The following is a 24,835-nucleotide window of genomic DNA, read 5'->3' on the forward strand; positions in this document are numbered from 1 at the left end:
TGATTGGGTGCGGGGTTCTTTTCACCTTTTCATCTTTCCCTATTCCCACCTTTCCCTTTTAATGTATACCTTTGACTTTGCAACTCATCACTTATCCTTCACTAACATTTTGTGGTTCTTCGAAAGCAGTGAGATTGCTGTCATGGCTCTCAACTTGTTAAAGGAAGATATTGGCACCAGGGTACAGTGGAAACTTCCATCTATCCCATAGCCTTGTTCTGCTATCAGCTTGTTGTGATCTGCTGTGAATGACGATCCTTTTAGCGAACCCTTTTGGCTGTGTATGTTACAATTTTTGCTGTTTTTCTTCAACGTTCATAATAACTGCTGTGTTTGCGTAATAGTGGCAGGCGCAGGACGCCCAAGTAACAATGTCTGAATAACATCCAGATGACAATGTCAGGATGTTGAGTAAAGTAGTTTTTTTGCTTTACTTTGTTGTGATTTAGTCCATTTAGCCAGTTATTGTTTCGACTCTCAGCACTGCTGAGGTCAACTTGAGTAACGGTGACTTGTCAAATTGCTTTGGTATAAAAGTTTTTTGGGCATCGATCGATATTAATAACCATCATCTTCATCATTGTACAAAACTTTTATTTAGCCACTCGTTTTTATTGACCCGCCTTGTTAATCATGGAGAGCATATTAAGCCAGCTTGTCCCATCAGCTGTCAGTTGCTTGTGTAATTGCTAAAGACTCCGTGGTACATATTGAAAGGGTGCATGCACTCGCCACTGAGCTGCGTCGCCTGGGTTTGAATCCCAACCCAACTGTAAACTGTTATCCTCGTGTTTTGTATGCAGATCAACGCACCAATGTATGCGCCGTCCCTCGGATGGACATTAAGCTGTGCATCCCATCTGCTAGTATTCATGGGTAGATGTTGAAGGTTTCACAGGGTCTTTAGCGAAGAGTAGGCGAGTTATTCCAAGTTATTACACCTTGGCTAAATTCCAAATTCCTGCCTGGACTTGCAGGTAGCAAGTGGTGTGGTTGGAGGTTTCTTGACAATGGGTTACACTGCTTGCTATCTTAGAGTGTGGTTTCTGTCTGAACAGCAGCTTCTGCACTTTAAAGAAATTGACCAGGTAGTTACCATTTTTCATGTGAACTACCTTCTTTAGATGTGAAGGGCAACCAACAACAATGATATTGGCATGTTGAAAAAAGTATGCCTGGTGTTGGCTTAATGGTTAGGGAGGTGGGCTTGGGATCTTAGGATCCTGAGTTCATACCAGGTGGGGTTGACTCTACCTGTCATCCTTCCGAGGTCGGCAAAATGAGTGCCAGCTTGCTGGTATCCTGTGTCGGAGTGGTGACCCGTCCAGGATTGTATCCAATAGCCAAGGAGACTGCTTTGGCAACACAAATGCTCTGCACAGAGTATGGTCCAAATAGATGGATGGAAAAGAGTAGGCTATTGCTGCTTTGGTACCTTGACCACTTCATGATTCAACAGTGACGCTGGCAGAAGTATGCCTCGATTTAAAAAAACAAAAAAATCAACAAGTTTACTGGATTTGTAATTGAATCCCTGTCAAATATGTGTACTCCAGAAGGTTTGATCAATTAACCTGTGTCTGTTTTCATTGTCGGCTTCGGGTTCAAACCCCTATTCAGATTATTAACTTTAATCTTTCCTTACAATGCCAGGGTGTTCACTCAACATCACCCAGCCTTTCCTAACATGCTGCCTTCTTCCACAGACCTGTTTATGCAGTACCACAAATCCTTTCTATATGTATTTCTTTGGTACAACTGGGTATCACACCGCAGGTCTGTTGCTCAGTGCTCATTTTCTGCATCCTGCATCCCATGCAATGCCTCCTGGCTCAAGGGTCAGGCGTCAGGGTCCCTTTGTTAAAACAAAAAATGACCGAGAGGCCCACTGGCCCACCTCCCTGCATACACCCACTGCCATGTGGGAATTGTTTCTACGTGCCAGGTTTCACAGCACCATCCAGCACACTTTAACCACCATTTGTCAACCACCGTGACCTGCCACACTCAGTGCCTAAGCCGGTATCGTTTGCAGGTTTCCCATTATTCAGAATTTAGCAGGTGTTTTTTTTTTCTTTCTTTCTTCTGTTTGCTCACCTGCTGATAAGAGGAAGTTGGTGGTGAGTCATGGTTATGGAAAACTGTGACAGCAATGGTAATGGAAAAGGCACAATCTTCTTCAGTAACTTTCCAAGGGCTTTATTTTTGATACACAGTCAACACCGAGGCTGTAATATGGCCGTGCTTTGCAGTTCTTGTTGGGACTTAGTTCATGCAGCCAAGTGACAAGTGCTCACAGGGAGGTTATTGGGTATTTGTGTGAGTACAGCAGGTGGTGGTCTCGCCGGTGTGTATTGCAAGTGCACAGTTAGTTGGCCCATGTGAGAGGAAGTGTGAAAGATGCTGGCTTTACACCTGGCACATGTCACCTGGTTTGATCATTTTTAATGATTTAGCTTCACTCATTCGCTGAAGACTAATAATTAAATCAGTGGTGGAGTTTGTATACGAAACACATGCAGGACAGATACATGAAGAAACAACAGTGTATTTTTACATGGATTGCAAGGATATTAGCAGACAATCGACAAATACATAGAATATAGGATATGGGATATCAACCCAACAAATACATATAGAGTGTAGTATATGGGATTGGAATCCAACAAACACACATACATTGTAGTAAATGGGATTTTAACCCAACAACTACACATACAGTGTAGTATATGGGATTTGAACCCAACAAATACATACAATGCAGTATCTGGGATTTTAACCCAACAAATACATATACGTGTGGGATATGGAATTTTAACCCAACAAATACACATACAGTGCATTGTCTAGTATTTGAACCCAACAAATACATACAGTATAGTATCTGGGATTTTAACCCAACAAATACATACAGTGTAGTATATGGGATTTTAACCCAACAAATACATATTCAGTACTTGCAGTGTAGGATATGGGATTTTTAAACCAACAAAAACACATACTGTGTAGTATATGGGATTTTAACCCAGCAAATACATATACCATGTGGGATATGGGATTTTAATCCAACAAATACATACAGTGCAGTGTCTAGGATTTGAACCCAACAAATACATACAGTGTAGGATATGGGATTTTAACCCAACGAATATATGCAGTGTAGTATATGGGATTTGAACCCAACAAATACATACAATGCAGTATCTGGGATTTTAACCCAACAAATACATATACCGTGTGGGATATGGAATTTTAACCCAACAAATACATACAGTGTAGTATATGGGATTTTAACCCAACAAATACATATTCAGTTATTTTTAAACCAACAAATACATATACTGTGTAGAATATGGGATTTTAACCCAACAAATACATATTCAGTACTTGCAGTGTAGGATATGGGATTTTTAAGCCAACAAATACACATACAGTGTAGTATATGGGATTTTAACCCAACAAATACATATACCATGTGGGATATGGGATTTTAACCCAGCAAATACATATCCCGTGTGGGATATGGGATTTTAACCCAGCAAATACATATACCGTGTTGGATATGGGATTTTAACCCAGCAAATACATATACCATGTTGGATATGGGATTTTACCCCAACAAATACATTCAGTGTAGTATCTGGGATTTTAACCCAACAAATACATATACTGTGTGGGATATGGAATTTTAACCCAACAAATACACATACAGTGCAGTGTCTTGGATTTGAACCCAACAAATACATACAGTGTAGTATATGGGATTTTAACACAACAAATACATCTTCAGTACTTGCAGTGAAGGATGTGGGATTTTAACCCAAAAATATATATATATACCGTGTGGGATATGGGATTTTAACCCAACAAATACATATACTGTAGTTGCAGTGGAGGATATGTGATTTTTAAACCAACAAATACACATACAGTGTAGTATATGGGATTTTAACCCAGCAGATACACATACAGTGTTGGATGTTATTTTTAAACCAACAAATACATATACAGTGTAGTATATTGGATTTTAACCCAACAAATACATATACCGTGTGGGATATGGGATTTTAACCCAGCAAATACATATACCGTGTGGGATATGGGATTTTAACCCAATAAATACACATACAGTGCAGTGTCTAGGATTTGAACCCAACAAATACATACAGTGTAGTATCTGGGATTTTAACCCAACAAATACATATTCAGTACTTGCAGTGGGGGATATGTGATTTTTAAACCAACAAATACACATACAGTTTAGTATATGGGATTTTAACCCAACAAATACATATACTGTACTTGCAGTGTAGGATATGTGATTTTTAAACCAACAAATACACATACAGTGTAGGATATGTGATTTTTAAACCAACAAATACACATATAGTGTAGGATATGTGATTTTTAAACCAACAAATACATATACTGTACTTGCAGTGTCGGATGTGATTTTTAAACCAACAAATACACATACAGTGTAGGATATGTGATTTTTAAACCAACAAATACACATATAGTGTAGGATGTGTTATTTTTAAACCAACAAATACACATACAGTGTAGGATATGTGATTTTTAAACCAACAAATACATATACTGTACTTGCAGTGTAGGATGTGATTTTTAAACCAACAAATACACATACAGTGTAGGATATGTGATTTTTAAACCAACAAATACACATACAGTGTAGGATATGTGATTTTTAAACCAAAAAATACACATACAGTGTAGGATGTGTTATTTTTAAACCAACAAATACACATACAGTGTAGGATATGTGATTTTTAAACCAACAAATACACATACAGTGTAGGATGTGTTATTTTTAAACCAACAAATACATATACAGTGTAGGATATGTGATTTTTAAACCAACAAATACACATACAGTGTAGGATATGTGATTTTTAAACCAACAAATACACATACTGTGTAGGATATGTGATTTTTAAACCAACAAATACACATACAGTGTAGGATATGTGATTTTTAAACCAACAAATACACATACAGTGTAGGATGTGTTATTTTTAAACCAACAAATACACATACAGTGTAGGATATGTGATTTTTAAACCAACAAATACATATACTGTACTTGCAGTATAGAATATGTGATTTTTAAACCAACAAATACACATACAGTGTAGGATATGTGATTTTTAAACCAACAATTACACATTCAGTGTAGGATATGTGATTTTTTAAACCAACAAATACACATACAGTGTAGGATATGTGATTTTTAAACCAACAATTACACATTCAGTGTGGGATATGTGATTTTTAAACCAACAAATACACATATAGTGTAGGATATGTGATTTTTAAACCAACAAATACACATATAGTGTAGGATGTATTATTTTTTAACCAACAAATACACATACAGTGTAGGATATGTGATTTTTAAACCAACAAATACATATACTGTACTTGCAGTGTAGGATATGTGATTTTTCAACCAACAAATACACATACAGTGTAGGATATGTGATTTTTCAACCAACAAATACACATACAGTGTCGGATATGTGATTTTTAAACCAACAAATACATATACTGTACTTGCAGTGTAGGATGTGATTTTTAAACCAACAAATACACATACAGTGTAGGATATGTGATTTTTAGACCAACAAATACACATACAGTGTAGGATGTGTTATTTTTAAACCAACAAATACACATACAGTGTAGGATATGTGATTTTTAAACCAACAAATACACATACAGTGTAGGATGTGTTATTTTAAAACCAACAAATACACATGCAGTGTAGGATATGTGATTTTTAAACCAACAAATACATATACTGTACTTGCAGTATAGGATGTGATTTTTAAACCAACAAATACACATACAGTGTAGGATATGTGATTTTTAAACCAACAATTACACATTCAGTGTAGGATATGTGATTTTTTAAACCAACAAATACACATACAGTGTAGGATATGTGATTTTTAAACCAACAAATACACATACAGTGTTGGATGTGTTATTTTTAAACCAACAAATACATATATGGTACTTGCAGTGGAGGATATGTGATTTTTAAACCAACAAATACACATACAGTGTAGGATATGTGATTTTTAAACCAACAAATACACATACAGTGTTGGATGTGTTGTTTTTAAACCAACAAATACATATACGGTACTTGCAGTGGAGGATATGTGATTTTTAAACCAACAAATACACATACAGTGTAGAATGTGTTATTTTTAAACCAACAAATACATATACTGTACTTGCAGTGTAGGATATGTGATTTTTCAACCAACAAATACACATACAGTGTAGGATATGTGATTTTTCAACCAACAAATACACATACAGTGTAGGATATGTGATTTTTAAACCAACAAATACACATACAGTGTAGGATATGTGATTTTTAAACCAACAAATACACATACAGTGTAGGATATGTTATTTTTAAACCAACAAATACACATACAGTGTAGGATATGTTATTTTTAAACCAACAAATACACATACAGTGTAGGATATGTGATTTTTAAACCAACAAATACACATACAGTGTAGGATATGTGATTTTTAAACCAACAAATACACATACAGTGTAGGATGTATTATTTTTAAACCAACAAATACATATACTGTACTTGCAGTGTCGGATATGTGATTTTTAAACCAACAAATACACATACAGTGTAGGATATGTGATTTTTAAACCAACAAATACACATACAGTGTAGGATATGTGATTTTTAAACCAACAAATACAAATACAGTGTAGTATATGGGATTTTAACCCAACAAATACATATACAGTTAGTGCACGGGCATATGCTTGCATGTTGGCAAATTATGTTAATTTGTGGCACCAAAGTTTTTCTGACTCGGAATGTCCCACTGAACAAGAAAATCTTTGGTGCCAATTTTTAAGAGAAATTTGACTACGTTTTTTTTTCAGGTATATACATCAGAACATATAATTGACCGATTCAGCAAAAAATTTTGACATGATTTTTTTTATATCTTTGAACCATGTCATATGGCACCTCAAAATGATTGGTGTGGACCATGGTATACAATGAAAATGTCAGAATTTATACATACCATAGTTTAATTAAATGGTACCGTGAAATCCAAGATGGCCACCTCTAAATAATGAAATTCAACTAATTGGCATATATATATATATATATATATATATATATATATATATATATATATATATATATATATATATATATATATATATATATATATATATATATATATATATATATATACATATACAAAGTTAGTTAAGATAACAACACAGTCTATTTGTTGTAATAAATTACAGTTGTTGATCATGAGGAATCCCATTTCAGAAGAGTTATTTGATTGGATATATTTAAATACAACTTAGCAGATAATAAATAAATTATTATCTTACTATTTGCTGATTATACATTTTTAGAAAATAGACAACATCACAGCTATATAAACTATGCTGAAACGCAAAATAAACTTACCACTTGTTTGAAATGTAATAAAATTGTAACAGTTCAAAATAAAACAAACCAACAATTGCTTTTTGAAACATTGGCATTTTATTGATGACATGTCAAGTTTTTGACCAAGATACACCATCTCATAAGTTTGTTCTGCAGTACAGAACAGCACAGGGTGCAATGTCAGTCCCCTTTCAATAGCATGTGTGGCCACCATTGTTTTGGATACAGGCAGTGCATCGTCGGCACATACTGCCTACCAGTCTTTGGATGGATTGCTGCTGGATTCTGTCCCACTCAGTCCTCAATGTCTGAAGCCATCTGACTTAGGACCATCTGCCTGTCCATTCCTTGCAGTGGTGACTCTTGGCCTCCCTGATCGAGGTCTGTCATCTGCAGAGTTGTGGAGGGTGTCTCTGTCCACCAGAGCCGATATCGTATGGTGTGAACAGCCAAGGCGACGTGCCACCTCATGGTAGTTCAGTCTGCCTTGCAGCATGCCCAAGGCACACTGCCGTTGATCCCTTGACAATCGTGGCATGTTGATTGAAATTCCCATTTTGCACTGGCCTTTTTAAAGCCAATATCAAGACATCACGTGCAGCTCATTAAAATCATCCCGTACCCCTTGGCTAATCACTGACAGTCAAAACGGCTGTTCAACAGCTGTGCTATGAAGTGACCATTGAAGGTTCAAGTGACCATCCGTGACCGTTTTGTCTGACAGTGAGGACACTATTGTCCACAAATAAGTTCACACATTTACTGCACGCAGTGTTATTGTTGATATTTGAATGTTTAAAAGGTGGTAAGTTTCTTTTGCGTTTCAGTATATATATATATATATATATATATATATATATATATATATATATATATATATATTAATTCCCTTACAATAATTTTGTGCATAAGATTCACAATTTTCTTTATCTTTCAGAGAGTGGATGACATCGCAGTTATATTAATCATAACACTCATGCATAAATCACACAGTCATGTCAATACATTCATTATGTGCATTTGGTTAACAAGTTTGCTTTACCTTTCTTGCTGATGTTTATTTCAGATGTACTTACATATGCTGTACCAGACCACTAATCATAAAAATTGAGGTATCTCTCTGAAATCAAAATGGACAAACCTCATTCCAAGTATCCTCATGTAACTTCAGAGACAAACTATGTCTGAAGTGTCAAGTTCCAGGTGGACAACTGGTTGCCAATCCCACCTCATATGACAAGTTCCTGGACAGTGTTCATGAGCGTGCAGGTTATGGTGATCCTGGTTATCTACCATTGAGCAGCAGACTCCGGGATGTTGATGCATCAGATCTTCAATCATATGGGGCGTCTTGGCACAGGGAGTGCTTTCAAGAGACTGTGCATAAGCTCAAAATTGATCGTGCGAAGATGCGATTTCAGAAAAGTACAGCCACCAAAGATTCTGCCATTCTGCTATCATCTCCAGTAGGCCGTCCGTCATCTTCCCAAGCATCAAAATGTGATGATAACTCACCGTGTTCAGATGCCTCAACAGGGACGAAGCCATTCACCCGATCATCATCAGTCACATAACAAGATGCAATGTATATTCTGTAGTGGAGATGGAATGACAAAACAATTGTATGAAGTGTGTTCATTTGATGTCGGAAAAAAAAATCTAAGACGCTGTCCAAATCAGTGATAATGATGAATGGAAGGTTCGATTACAAGCCATATCACCAAATGACGCTCGGGCCATCGATGTAAAATATCATCTCCCCTGCTACATAAAACATGTACAGCATCAACCACAGCAACAAACGTTGAATCCTCACCAAGTGGATCAGAACCAAAGGACTATTCTTGCCGACATCGAGTTCTTCAATGTATTGAAAAATGTACTTCACTCTGGCAACATTGTTTCAATGAATGATCTCACCAACACCTACATTGGCATCCGCAGAATGCATGGAGTGGTAGGAGGAAAATTGATTCAGAATAAACATGTTAAAGATCTGATCAAGACACACCTTGAAAATGTTGAATTCTCACGTCCCAGTGCGAGACAATCTGAAATGTTATGCTCCAAGACTCTGAAAGATTCTGTCATCAGAAAGGAAATTGACTCCCGAAGTATGAAACAGAACATGAAAAGCATTTTTGAATGTGCGAATACTCTTCGAAAGGACATTCTTCCAGGCAGAGAACCGCCATGGGTCTTTGACGGATCACTTAACAGTGGTAGTAGAGATGATAACGTCCCAGAATCCTTGACAGCACTGCTCCAATGGGTGTTAGAAGGGCCATCCATGTCCTTGGCTGATGAACGTGCAAACCACATTGATAGAGCAACCATCAACATTGCACAGAACATAATGTATGAAGTGAAAACCCAAAGGCAAGTGACACATATACCCAAGAATGTGAAGTCATTTGCAGAATCCGAGAAATTGCCACCAACAAAAGGAGCACTGGAACAACACATCAAGTGAGCTCATGATCAGGCTATGGTGTGGTAGCATGATGAAATAGCCAAACCCAAACTACCAGAACCATCAGAATATTTGTGGACATTAGAGAACAACCTATACAGGCCAGTGATAACCCATCTACTACCTGCACCAAAGGCTGTGCTGGAACTTGTGAGGTGCAAATGTGTCAAACGAATGTGCAGAACAGCACATTGTTCCTGCAAGCGAGCAAATGTTGTATGTACAAAGATGTGCACTTGTGAGACATCTGATGACATCTGTGAGAACACTCAACAATCAGCAGCCTCTGATTCAGATGACAGTGATGATGAACGATAATGATGAACTCTGACAGAATATATAATATAAACACTTAAGTTGGCCAAGCGGCATGCACCAATTTTGTTCAATACATTTGAAAATACACTATATTTTCCATATTTTAAAATATATAACAATTTATATAAGACAAGTAGCATGATAATTTCCTGCCAAAATTACTCTGTACATCTCACCTGTCATTTTAAGGTGCTACTGTATATGACATACTTATAATTAAGTTTTGAAAAAATTAATTTTTGTTATAACACGATCACGGTCATCTCGTATTTTCTGGAAAAAATCACACTAAACATGCATAAAAAATTGGCACCAAGATTTTTCAATATCAATATACTCCTGTAGTCACAAAAAAACCTTACAACATAAATTAACATAGTTTGCAAACATGACCATGTATCTCAACATATGCCCCTGCACTAAGTGTTGGTACTTGCGAAAATCGAAGATTTTTCAAGTGCAGTACAGTGCAGTATATTGGTTGGTCACGTGTGTTATATCCTTGTGACTTGTAAAATCGAAGATTTTTTTCAAATATATTGGTTGGTCGACTTTGTTATTCTGTTTGTTTGTTTGTTTGTTTGTTTGTCTGTCTGTCTTTCTGTCTGTCAACCACCTAGAGGTCACAATTTTACACCGATCTTCACGAAACTTCACCACCTGGAGGTCAAAAGGTCAACACATGCCAATTAAATTAAGGAATTTCTAAAATCATTAAATTTCATCCGATTTACTTGAAATTTGAATAGGAATTGCATATCAGTTCACTGAATTCAACTACCGATTATTTTTGAGTTCACTTTAGGCCAAAGGTCGACATAGGCAAAAGGTTAACTACTTTTCGAATTTCTAAAATCATCAATTTTCATCCGATTGACCTTAAATTTGAAGAGAACTTGCAGATCACATCAATTAGTTCAACCACTAATTATTTTTGAGGCCAACATCAGTCAAAAGGTCAACATAGGCCAAAGGTTAACAACTAGGGTACAATTTCGAAAATCCTCAATTTTCATCCGATTTCATTGAAATTTGAACAGGATTTCCATATCAGGTCATTGAATTCAACCACCAATTATTTTTTACAGCGAAATTTGTTTTATGGATTTTGCAAGTGTCGTGCTCTGCACGACGTCTTTGTTGATTGTGAACAGGATATCTCAAAATGTTATGGACACATTTGGATGAAACTTGGTATACAGGTTGCGTGTGTGACAAGGAAGAAGTGAATCGATGCAGATTCGGCTTATCAGTCGGATACAAAAAGAACCTGTTCAGCCTGGCAGAAGCATGCGCTCTACCAAGTGCCATTGTCATTTTATCTCAGTTACACTGTTTAGCTCAAAGGTCATAAATTTTAATGTTGACTATTGTGATTTAACTCTATTTTGAGTGCCATTACCAAAGGATAAGTTGAAGGAGTATTGCATTAAAAGGTTTACTGTGCTGAAAACGAATCGAGAGACAAACAAACTAATTGGCACAATGCTTCTCATGGTGATAAAGCTTGAGAGAGCTATGAGAAAAGACCATTGTCTCTTTATCCATACCTTCCTCTCTGTCCTGGCAATGTGCCAATTATCCTTTGTTCACAATTCTGTTCTTGACCATTTACCTTTCATACGACCTATAAAACCGAAGGGTCGACCATCACACTGGCTAATATAGGAACGCTACAGGTTGTTACACAATAGAAAGTGATCAAATTGGTATTTGACTGTTCACCTTCATTTGGAGGTATTTAATGTCACTGTCATGACCTTCGCCGCCGAAGGTGGACGGAGGTTATATTTTCACCCCTGTCTGTCTGTCTGTCTTTGCTTGTGAACAGGACATCTCAAAAAGTTGTCGACGGATTCAGACGAAATTTGGTGGAGAGCTTGGTATATGACATGAGATTATTAGATTTTGGTGAAGATCTGAATCTGGATCTGGATCCGATAATTTTAAAGTGATTCTTCACCATTGAGTGATAGGGCCCAAAACGACATCCAGCAGAACATCTTAAAAAGTTGTGGACGGATTCGGCCGAAACCTGGTGGGCAGGTTGGGTATTTAACAAGGAAGAATTGCTTCGATTTTGGTGAAGATCCGAACCGGATCCAGATCCAAGCATTTTTAAGTGATTCTTCACCATTGAGTGATTGGGCTAAATGGATTTTGTGCATGATATCTCAAAAAGTTATGGACGGATTTGGACGAAACTTTGTGGATGAGTTGGTTAGATGATAAGAACAAGCCGATTTAAATTTTGGTTCCGGTCCAAATTCAGATCCGGCTTATCAGTGGGATACAAAACGTAAACTAATCAGCTTATCGGAGGTATGCGCTCTAACATGTGTCCTTTTCATTTTAAAAAAAAAAGTGAATCTCAGTCGAGCCATAAACTGGAACACCTGGGATTCTAGCATTGCAGGTCATGGGTACAAAGCATATTTGAGAGCAGTAAACCTCAACCAACCGGGATATCATGATTTTGAGTGTATGAGCAAGCAAGTTGATTTTCTTCCTTTATATGAATCGAATTTGATGAAGACCCTGTTTTATCCCATGATTATGTGCATATTCTGGCATCTATTGCAAATCTATTCTGCTGGTGATTCAGTGAATGAGATGAGGCGACAGTGCTTTCAGAAAGTCTTCACACCCCTTGACTTTTGTCACATTTGGTTGTGTTACAACCTGAATTTAAAATGGATTCAATGAATAAAAAATATTTCACTGATTGACGCAAAATACCCCATAATGACAAACCTGTTTTTAGAGATTTTTTACAAATCAATTAAAAATGAAAAGCTGAGATGCCTCGAGTCAATAAGTATTCAACCCCTTTGCTATGGCACTCCAAATTGAGCTCAGGTGCATCCATTTTCCTTTGATCATCCTTGAGATGTCTCTACAACTTGATTGGAGTCCACCTGTGGCCAACTCAATTGATTGGACATGATTTAGATTAGAAAGAAACACACCTTTCCATATAAAGTTGCACAGTTGACTGCACGTCGGAGCCGAAACTCTGCCATGAAGTCCAAGGAACTGTCCGTAGAATGAGATACAATTGTGAGGACATGTAGATCTGGGAAAGTTTCCCCTCGTTGTTTAACCAAGAAAGAAAGAAAGTTTAACCAAGAAAGCAGATTAAGTGGAATAATAGGCGAAATGAGGTGAATAAAGTAGCTACAAACTTTTATCTTATGACACAATTCGTCCACCTGCTAAGTTTGGTTGAACTTGAATAATTAACTACCGAAGGCATCAACCACAGACATGCAGAGTGACAGACAGATGGACACCAAATTGCATATTTTAGAATGAGGATCGGGGCCCCCACCAGGCCACTATTGGGTTTTGCATGGGGCCTCCATGCCTGGTGTTGGCTTAATGGTTGGTGTGGTAGGCTTGGGATCACTGGGTCCTGATTTCAAATCCCGCTCAGATGTTGAATTAACACCAGGTGGGGTTAACTCAGTCTGTCATCCTTCCGAGGTCGGCAAAATGAGTGCCAGCTTGCTGGTATCCTGCGTCAGATTGGCGACCCGTCCAGGATTGTGCCCGATAGCCAAAGAGACTGCTTAGGCAGCACCAACGCTCTGCACAGAGTATGGTTCCAATGGATCGATGGATGGAGCCTCCAAATGACTAACGCCACCACTGCCGCCTGCCACCACTGCCAGAAAGGTCAGTAGTCTCTTTGTCTTCCACCACCACCTTTCTGGTCTTGCACCCTCTGCTGTTACTGTGCTTTGTCGTCACCCCCCCCCCGCCTCTCCCCACCTCCCAGGTTTATGCAGGGTGCAGACTGTCCACCATCAGCCCCTTCTGGTGAGACCCCCAAAATGCAGAATCACTGCTCACCTCAACTCATTCATTCCCCTTTTTTTTCCCACCTGTGGAATAAACTTCCACATTCTGTTCAACCTCATTCTTCCCTCCAGGTCTTCAAGACAGCTTTTCACCACCATCTCGGATCATCCCCAATCTAAAACCATGATCTTTTCTACCCTCATTAACACACACCCTCCAAGCCCTCCTTCCAAATTTCCAGTTTTTTTCTTCCTGATGGTTTCCTTCTGTATTTATCTTGCCCACCAAATGCATTCTTTCCTGCCCCTCATTTCTCCCCACACGCATTGTTTGTCCAAGTCTCCTATTTTGTTCTTCAACTCCACCTTGGTGCCACCCCACCTCTCTCTCTCTCTCTCTCTCTCTCTCTCTCTCTCTCTCTCTCTCTCTCTCTCTCTCTCTCTCTCTCTCTCTCTCTCTCTCTCTCTCTCTCTCTCTCTCTCTCTCTCTCTCTCTCTCTCTCTCTCTCTCTCTCTCTCTCTCTCTCTCTCTCTCTCTCTCTCTCTCTCTCTCTCTCTCTCTCTCTCTCTCTCTCTCTCTCTCTCTCTCTCTCTCTCTCTCTCTCTCTCTCTCTCTCTCTCTCTCTCTCTCTCTCTCTCTCTCTCTCTCTCTCTCTCTCTCTCTCTCTCTCTCTCTCTCTCTCTCTCTCTCTCTCTCTCTCTCTCTCTCTCTCTCTCTCTCTCTCTCTCTCTCTCTCTCTCTCTCTCTCTCTCTCTCTCTCTCTCTCTCTCTCTCTCTCTCTCTCTCTCTCTCTCTCTCTCTCTCTCTCTCTCTCTCTCTCTCTCTCTCTCTCTCTCTCTCTCTCTCTCTCTCTCTCTCTCTCTCTCTCTCTCTCTCTCTCTCTCTCTCTCTCTCTCTCTCTCTCTCTCTCTCTCTCTCTCTCTCTCTCTCTCTCTCTCTCTCTCTCTCTCTCTCTCTCTCTCTCTCTCTCTCTCTCTCTCTCTCTCTCTCTCTCTCTCTCTCTCTCTCTCTCTCTCTCTCTCTCTCTCTCTCTCTCTCTCTCTCTCTCTCTCTCTCTCTCTCTCTCTCTCTCTCTCTCTCTCTTATCTTCCATGAACCTTGGCACCTAAATACAAAAGTGTATTGCTAAAGAAATCCACATTTAGTTAATCTTTTACGCTTATTCAATGCTAATTAAGTGTACACATTATAATTAGAATTGTTTATCAGTTATACAGTTTAGTTATTTTGAAGCATCAGCATCACACATAAGCCTTGACTTATGTTCTATAGCATTGTGACGAAATGTCATAACCCTGTGGCTGAAATGTCAGACTTGAGGTTTTGTCTTCAGTAATTAATGTCCACTTTGGTGTGACATTTTGGTTTTATTGCTCATGTTCTCTGCACTTTTTCATGCAAATGAAATCCTCCAGAGCAAATTAACAATACAGTACTGTATACCACTGAAAGCAACCTGCATCACAATTAAATGTGGTGATATAATTTGCATTGAAAGCAACTGGAATTGGTTTTTATCCATTTTCCATCTTAACAATCAACTTCAGTCTGCCACCACACCCATCACCCTCTTGTTGTCCTCTTTCTACAGCGGTCCCTTCCTCGATTACAACCTTGCAAAGGCTATCACGGGAGATGGCGGAAGGGTTTGGGGGAATTCTGTAGTTATGCGATCGATGGTAGTTTGACCACCAATGGATTTTAATTAACTAAAGGTTGATGTCAAATGTTTACCGCCATGGAAAATGAAGTGAGTGTGGCTGACATTAACACTTGACAAAGGGTTAACTCTTGATAACATCAGTCGCACCTTGTTTCCCACTGCGTTGAACATAATCATCATATTTTTTTTTTAAGTTTATAAAATCCATTTCTTCATCTTGTTTGCTGATGCAGACCATCACAGTGGATAGTATTACATTATAGTTTGACCACCACTCACTCGATCGTTTATGTGGTGTTTGGCCCCATGCCCATCATGCACATCAGGGAGCGAGTGGTACCAGCTCTTCACTTGCTGCAATTTCCTTTTCCCCCTTCGGCTTGGGTACAATTACAGTTTTTCACACACGCAACAAAGAACTCGACCTTGTCAATTCTTGTGGTTGATTGCTCTGCTGTAATTGGACTTTGTTACTTTGAAGCAGGAATGGCCCCCAGTCAAATGAAAGTGAATGAGATGAACCATGGATTACAACTTGTGTCTTTATTGGTCGTTTTGAAATATTGTTTTGGGTTAACCACAAGCAGGGTGAGAATGTGGTGCTCAAGATAATTTCACTTAATTTTGTTCTACTTTGGCTTAAGGGAGCTGGCAGGATAGCTTAGCGGTACACGCATTTGTCTTTGTGCTGTCTAGCCAGGGTTCGAATCCCAACCCCACGATACTGTCATTCTGGTGCTTCGTGTTCAGAATGAAGCATCAGTGTGTGAGCCAACCATCGGATGGATGTTAAGCTGCAGGATGCGTCTTCCAGCAATGCTTCTTGATGGCCGTTAAAGATCCCACTTTGTCTTTCACGAAGAGGACTTACATTTTCGCTGGCACCATAAATATAAATAAATAAATAAATAAATAAATAATTCGGGTTGGTATATCAGCATGAAACAAATATAAATAATTTAGTATTTATAAATAACTAACTCAATGCAGTATGTTGGTCGGTAACGGTGATGGTAAAGTACTTTTCATATATATATATATATATATATATATATATATATATATATATATATATATATATATATATATATATATATATATATATATATACATACTAATAAATGTGTGTGTGTCTCCTCCATAGCTCCAAAACCATAACACCTCGCAGCCTGAACCTTTGCGAGCAAACAAAGAAAACTCCAAGGAAGTGCAAGAGTGAAAATTGGGTGTTTAGGTTAATTAAAACACCCCTTTTGAAGATAATGAACGGCCTCATTTAATTATATCCTCATGAGGCGATCCTCGGCCACCTCACTCTCTGGGTCTTGAGGCGTTTCCTGGGTATCCTCACTGGCATCTGAAGCTGCCATGTCTTTTTAGCCTGCTCAACCTTACCTTGACGTGGAACAGGCTGTAACAATTTATTTTCGATTAAGTTTTTGTTGTTTTCCCTTTCCTCACTCCTATTTTTGAGTGCCTGTTCATCATAGCTACGAATCGCTGGGTACATTGCAATTCTTATAACAACTGGAGATGCCAGCTTCGGGAGGTGTATGTTTAACGTGTGCTAATCATGTGCCAAACCAGCCGTTTCTTCTCAACCGTTTTGTTGGAGTGCTTGCTTGAGTGCGTGCTTAAGCCACTTGGCGAGCGCTCTCCAAGCTGCTTGGTTGTTCGGTTCAGTAAAAGTACCCGTGCTCTCAATGGAACATCGGTTTGACAGACGTACGTATCCGCCTATGTTGGTCCATGCGGTGCCGTGCGGTGGGTGCCCCGGGAGGTGTCTCATCCACTGAAAATGTGCAATTTTATTTTTACAGGACATCATTTTGTTTCGCCTTTTTGTGCAATCTCCTTTTAATACGAGAAGGGCACTCGGTAGAGCGCATACCTCCGCCACGTAATGCCTGATCCATGAGAACATATCGGGCTCAATACTCATGAAATATCATACTATACAGTATTATATCGTTTTTGGCCCCCATCTCTCAATGGTAAAGAATCACTTTAAAAATTCTCGTATCCAGATCTGGATCCGGTTCTTCACCAAAATCTAATCAGTTCGTCCTTGTCACACACCGAACGTGTCTACAAAATTTAATCCGGATCCGTCCACAGCTCTTTGAGCTATCCTGCACACAAACAAATAGACAGACAGACAGAAAGGGGTGAAAACGTAACCTCCTTCACTTTCGGTGGTGGAGGTAAAAACAGTAAGGTCCATCCGATCATGTGTTTGCCATGATCTGGCTGTGAAGGCAGAGAGCATCGATCGACATTTTGTGTTTTGTGCCTTGATATCTTTTTCAATTGAATTTTGCTAATTTCCCACTTGAATTCCTCTTTCAAAGAACTCTGTTTAAAGGTAAGTCTTTATGTTTGTCGTGTTTATGTATTTAATGTATGTATACGTACATAAACTGGAAACCATAACGGAACTTGGTGTGTGTGTGTGTGTGTGTGTGTGTGTGTGTGTGTGTGTGTGTGTGTGTGTGTGTGTGTGTGTGTGTGTGTGTGTCATTGATTGGTAGCTACATATGTGGGTGGGTTTCAAAATGGGGTCCTCCTAAGGTGCGCTCAAAGTATCCACCTTCATTTCAGTAAGGGGTCATGATTCATGGATCAAGCTGTGAAGTTTCCTGTTCTCAAAGTTTTGTGCCGAGGGCTCTCTTCAGGATCGTCGCTGAGCCTGGGACGGCTTCCAACTGTAGTTCGTTCGTAGTAATATTCCCTGGGATTGTTTTTAATATCTCTGTGAGGTTCTTCGTCAGCATTCCCGCGAGGTTCTTCATCATCACTGGAACAACTTTGGCATTCTTCATCTTCCAGGATCTTTTCACTTCATGCTTGAGGTCTTGGCATTTGGTCATTTTCTTGATTTCTGCATCATTGGTCCAAAATCATTGGTATTAACACCTCAATTAGCAATGCCTTCTCTCTCTTTTGCATCTAAGTATGATATCTGGTCGCAATGCTTTGTTTTCGATGGGATCATGAGGTCGTACGTGAGCGGTACTTCCATGTTTTCAGTGATTGCTTTTGGCTCATTTTCCAACAAATTTTCTGGAACTGAAATATCAAAGTTTTTGCAGATGTGCCAACGGATTACTTTATAAACTCTGTTGTGTCGTTGTGTGTACAGCTGTTCTGACACTTTGTTTGCTTGTTTTGTTTTTGTGTTCAGTCATTAAGTGCCACATATCATTCTCTTTGCTAACCCCACCTTCATCCCTCTTCTGTCGTTTTTTTTTCCTCCTCCCCCCCCTCCCTTCTCTCTCACTCTGTCCCCTTCTCACTCCCCCCCCCCAAATAAGATGCAGCACTCTCCTCCCACACCTCTGTCTGTCTGTCTCTCTCACACACACACATACACACACACACACACACACACACACACACACAAACACACACACACACACACACACACACACACACACACACACACACACACACACACACACACACACACACATCCCTTTTCCCGCAGTGAATAGCAATGTTTGGTGAGTGTCGCTCTCCCCACCTACCACCGAGCTCCCCCTTCTTCATCCTCTTCACCTCCCTTTCCCCCTCTTACCCTTCACCTGCCTCCTTTCTCTCTCTCCCTCCCTCTTTCTCTCCCCCCCTCCACCCCCGCCACCCTTTATTGTCCTTGTCAGCGAAGCGACAGGTTGTATTTGCTTCTACACACACACACACACACACACACACACACACACACACACACACACACACACACACACACACACACACACACACACACACACGCATATACACATACACACATATACACATATATACACATATACACACACACACACACACACACACACACACACACACACACACACACACACATACACACGTGCACACATACACAGATACACACATACACACATACACACATACACACATACACACATACACACATACACACATACACACACACACACATACACATACACATACACATACACATACACATACACATACACACACACAAATACACACATACACACACACCACCCGTCACTTCGCTGGCGGGAATATTGAGAGGGGGGGGGGGGAAGATATTTATTTATATATGTCTGTCTCGAGAGAATGTGATCACAAGTTGCATGTGGGGTTTTGCAGTTTCACCATATGTGACCACAGATCTTCCTTCCTTTTTTTTGCACCCCAAAAACCTTCCTGTAAGTTCCCTGAATCCACCGTCATTGGTTTCATTGAAATCCGTTATCCCTTCTCAAGTTACATCACGACAAACAAACAGATAAACACGGCTCCTTTTATAATACGACAGTGCCTTCAGAAACTATTCATACCCCTTGACTTTTTTCACATTTTGTTGTGTTACAGCCTGAATTAAAAATGTATTCCATTGGGATTTTTTTTGTCACTGTTCTACACAAAATACCCCATTAACGACAAAGTCGAGTTTTTCTTTTGGAAATTTTTACAAAATATAAATGAAAAGCTTAAATGGCTTGCATCAATAAGTATTCAACCCCTTCGCAATTACACTCCAACTTGAGCTCAGGTGCATCCAATTTCCTTTGATCATCCTTGAGATGTCGACAACTTGATTGGAGTCTACCTGTGGCCAATTCAATTGAATGGACATGATTTAGAAAGAAATACACTTTTTCTATACAAGATCCCACAATTGCCTATGTATGTCAGAGCAGAAACTCTACCATGAAGTCCAAAGAACTGTCTGTGGAACTCTGAGATGGAATTGTGATGAGGCATAGATCTGGGGAAGGGTATAAAACAATTTCTGTCGTGTTGAAAGTTCCCAAGAGCTTCATCATTAGGATATTAAAAGAATATGGAACTACCCAGTCTCTTCCTAGAGCTGGCTGTCTGACCAAGCTGAGCAATCGGGCAAGGACCTTGGTCAGGGATGTGACTAAGAACCCCATGACCACTCTGACAGAACTACAGAGTTCCTTGGCTGAGATGGGAGAAACTGCCAGAGGAGAACAGTCTCTGCAGCACTTCACAAATCTCGGCTTTATGGGAGAATGGCCAAACAGAAGCCACTCCTGAGAAAAAGCCACACAACAGCACACCTGGAGTTTCCAAAAAAGGCACCTGAAAGACTGAGAGCATGAGGCAAAACATTCTGTGGTCTGTTGAGACGAAGACTGAACTCTTTGGCTTGAATGCAAAGCGCTACATCTCGCAGAAACTGAGCACAGCTCATCACCAATCTAACACCACACCTACCATGAAGCATCTTGGTGGCAGCATCATGCTATGGGGATGCTTTTCAGACTGGGAGAGTTGTATGGATAGAGGGAACCATGATTAGAGCCAAATACTGGCAAATCCTTGAGGAGAACCTGATTCAGAGTGCAAAAGACCTTATACTGCGGCGAAGATTTATGTTCCAACAGGACAATGACCCCAAGCATACAGCCAAAGCAACACTGGAATGGCTTCAGAACAAGAACATGAAAGTCTTTGAGTGGCCCAGCCAAAGTCCAGACTTGAATCCCATTGAGAATCTGTGGAAAGACTTAAAGATTGCTGTTCACCGACGCTCCCCATCCAACTTGACAGAGCTTGAGCAAATCTGCAAGGGAGAATGGGAGAAAATCCCCAAATCAAGATGTGCAAAACTGATACAGACATACTCAAGAAGACTCGAGGCTGTAATCGCTGCCAATGGCACTTCTACAAGGTATTGACTCAGGGGGCTGTATACTTGTGTAAGTTTGATATTTCTGTGTTTCATTTTCAATGAATTTGTAAAAATATCTGAAAACATGTTTTCACTTTGTCATGATGTGGTATTTTGTGTAGAGCATGACAAAATATTTAACTTTAATCCATTTTAAATTCAAGCTGTAACACAACAAAATGCAACAAAGTCAAGGGGTGTGAATATTTTCTGAAGGCACTGTCTTTGTGAAGTTTCGCATCAACCTGTTCAGCATTTCTGGAGATTTTTACCTCCACCACTGAAGGTGAAGGAGGTTATGTTTTCACCCCCTTTCTGTGTGTTTGTCTCTTTGTTACTTACGAAATCTAAAGATTTCGTTAGTATATTGATGACTTCTGTCATCTGTTTGTGTGTTTGTGTGTGTGTTTGTTTGTGTGTGTGTTTGTTTGTGTGTGTGTGTTTGTTTGTAGGCACGATAACTCGAGAACGGAAGAAGCTACCAATGTCAAATTACACCACGTGATTCAGGAGGGTGATGGCTAGCGCTGATTAGATTTTGCTCAAAATCGGTCAAAGGTCAAGGTCACAGTGAGGTCAAACATCCAAAAAAAAGTTATAACTCGAGAACGGAAGAAACTGTCAAATTACACCACGTGATTCAGGACGGTGATGGCGAGCGCTGATTAGATTTTGGTCAAAATCGGTCAAAGGTCAAGGTCACAGTGAGGTCAAACATTCGATTTTTGATGGTTTGGTGCAGAATCATCGTAGAAACTTCTGGTTTGCGTCACTACCTTCTCTAGAGACAACTTTTATGAGACAAGGTCAGAGGTCAAGTTGACGATTTCGTAAGTTACAATCTATGACTGCTTGTTGATTTCTTAAGTATATTGATGACTTCCGTCATCTGTTTGTGTGTTTGTGTGTGTGTGTGTGTTTGTGTGTGTGTGTTTCTTTGTAGGCACGATAAATCGAGAACGGAAGAAGCTACCAATATCAAATTACACCATGTGATTCAGGAGGGTGATGGCTAGCGCTGATTAGATTTTGGTCAAAATCGGTCAAAGGTCAAGGTCACAGTGAGGTCAAACATAATTCCGTAAATTCATGTGAAGAAACGGAGTATTTTTGTTTCGGTCGACGTTACGAGTTCGTTTTAACTTGGATTTTAATTTTGTCTTCAGTTTTTGCGATTGCTTAGGATACTTAACACTCGGTTGTCGAAATTCTGGTAAAAATCGGATGTTTTGGAGACGTTTTAAGATTGTATAAGAATATTTCACTCGCCGCGTCACGGCTCGTCACGTCGTGCAGCGCGCTCGAGCAGAGGCATCGTTGATCACGTAAAGGTTTTCCGTGTGCGCGCTGACGGTGTTTTCGATAAAGATGGTGTTTAAAAGTCATTTTTTTATCCCAATAAAGGTTATCGTCGCATGCCTGACTCGCTAAGCCGTCGGATTAGGTAAAAATTGTTGGTGGATGGCCGAATATTACGGTTTTGTGACTTTGATAAAATAATATTAAATAATTGCATGTAGAAATGGAGATTTTTTGCTTCGGTCAACGTTACAAGTTCGTTTTAACTCGGATCGCAATTCTGTTTTCACTTTTGGTAATGGCTCAGTATGCTTAACACTCGGTTGTCGAAATTCTGGTAAAAATCGGATGTTTTATGAGATTTATGTCCAGTGTCGTATCTGAGGCTTAACTGAAGATTATGCTAATGAGGGGGATTGTAACACACGGCATTACGCGCTCGTTTTAAAGTCAATTTCAATCCTGTCTTCACTTTTGGTAACGATTAAGTATGCTAAATACTCGGTTGTCGAAATTCTGGTAAAAATCGGACGTTTTATGAGAGGTTTGGTACAGAATCATCATAGAAACTTCTGTTTTGCGTCGCTACCTTCTCTCGAGACAGCTTTTATTAGACAAGGTCAGAGGTCAAGTTGACGATTTCGTAAGTACCAGTCTATGACTGCTTGTTACTTACGAAATCTAAAGATTTCGTTAGTATATTGATGACTTCCGTCCTCTGTTTGTGTGTTTGTTTGTTTGTAGGCACGATAACTCCAGAACGGAAGAAGCTACCAATGTCAAATTACACCACGTGATTCAGGAGGGTGATGGCTAGTGCTGATTAGATTTTCATCAAAATCGGTCAAAGGTCAAGGTCACAGTGAGGTCAAACATAATTCCGTAAATTCATGTGGAGAAATGGAGTATTTTTGCTTCGGTCGAAGTTACGAGTTTGTTTTAATTTCTATTTTAATTTTGTCTTCGGTTTTTGGGATCGCTTGGGACGCTTAACACTGGGTTGTCGAAATTCTGGTAAAAATCGGATGTTTTGGAGACGTTTTAAGTTTATATAAAAATATTTCACTCGCGTGGTGCAGTCACGTGGTGCAGCGTGCTCGAGCAGACACATCGTTGAGTCACGTAATGGTCTTGCGTGTGCGCGCTGACGGTGTTTTCGATAAAGATGGTGTTTAAAAGTCATTTTTTATCCCAATAAAGGTTATCGTCGCATGCCTGACTCGCTAAGCTGTCGGATTATGTAAAGATTGTTGGTGGATGGCCGAATATTGCGGTTTTGTGACTTTGATAAAATAATATTGTTGTGGTTGACGAAATTCACAAACCACCATTCAGGTCCCTTAGGTGAGATATCTCTGTAAGTATATGTGTAGTTAGGCCCAAACCCGTTGTTTCGAGGGAATAAATGTCATTCAGTCGGGCTGCGACTCTTCAGGATAGCCGTTTTTCTTTTACTATCTTTATTTTGGACCAGCCGCCATTACTACCACCACCAACCACAACGCCGCTTCACAACAACAACCACCAACCACAACGCCGCTTCACAACAACAACCACCAACCACAACGCCGCTTCACAACAACAACCACCAACCACAACGCCGCTTCACAACAACAGCCACGACCTTTACCGTCACAACTCGCCACCATCGCATCACCGTCATTCCCACGCCACTTGTGGGCGCCGATGCTGGACTCGTGCGGGGCGCGCACCGAGCAGCGTGTTCAGAGACATCACAGACTTTCCGAAGAAAAACGGATCAAAAACGACTCACGCCCACTTCTGTTCCGTCCTATCGGAGAGCGTGGGGCGATTTGGCCCCGCCTCCAGGGCGTTGGAGTGAGGTCGCGATATGCAAATTCATGGATCAAAAAGCATTCACGCCCACTTTTCCTCGGTCCAATGGGGAGCCAGTTAGAGAGGTGAAGGGTCGGAGGCAGAGGGTCAAAGGTGAAGGAGCGAAGCCACGGGGCTTATATAAACGGCTGCGTTCGTCAGTAAAAAAGAGTTGAGAGTGGTGCGTTGGAACGAGTTGTCGGTGGAGCTGGGAAGAAGAGTCAGAGTTCGGAGGGGAGAAGTCAAGAGTGAAGAGTTGGAACGAGCCA

At 39.9% G+C, this 24,835-nt stretch overlaps 1 protein-coding gene across 2 annotated transcripts in view; it reads left to right on the forward strand.

Annotated features, from left to right (window-relative positions):
- FCHSD2 (FCH and double SH3 domains 2) overlaps positions 1-24,835 on the forward strand; it is a 183,968-nt gene that overhangs the window by 13,353 nt on the left and 145,780 nt on the right. The gene's annotated exons all lie outside the window — the stretch shown is intronic.

This window comes from Eptatretus burgeri, chromosome 10 (assembly GCF_056783735.1).
Source record: "Eptatretus burgeri isolate ZD-2024b chromosome 10, Ebu_testis_v1, whole genome shotgun sequence".
Classification (NCBI taxonomy): Eukaryota; Metazoa; Chordata; class Myxini; order Myxiniformes; family Myxinidae; genus Eptatretus; species Eptatretus burgeri.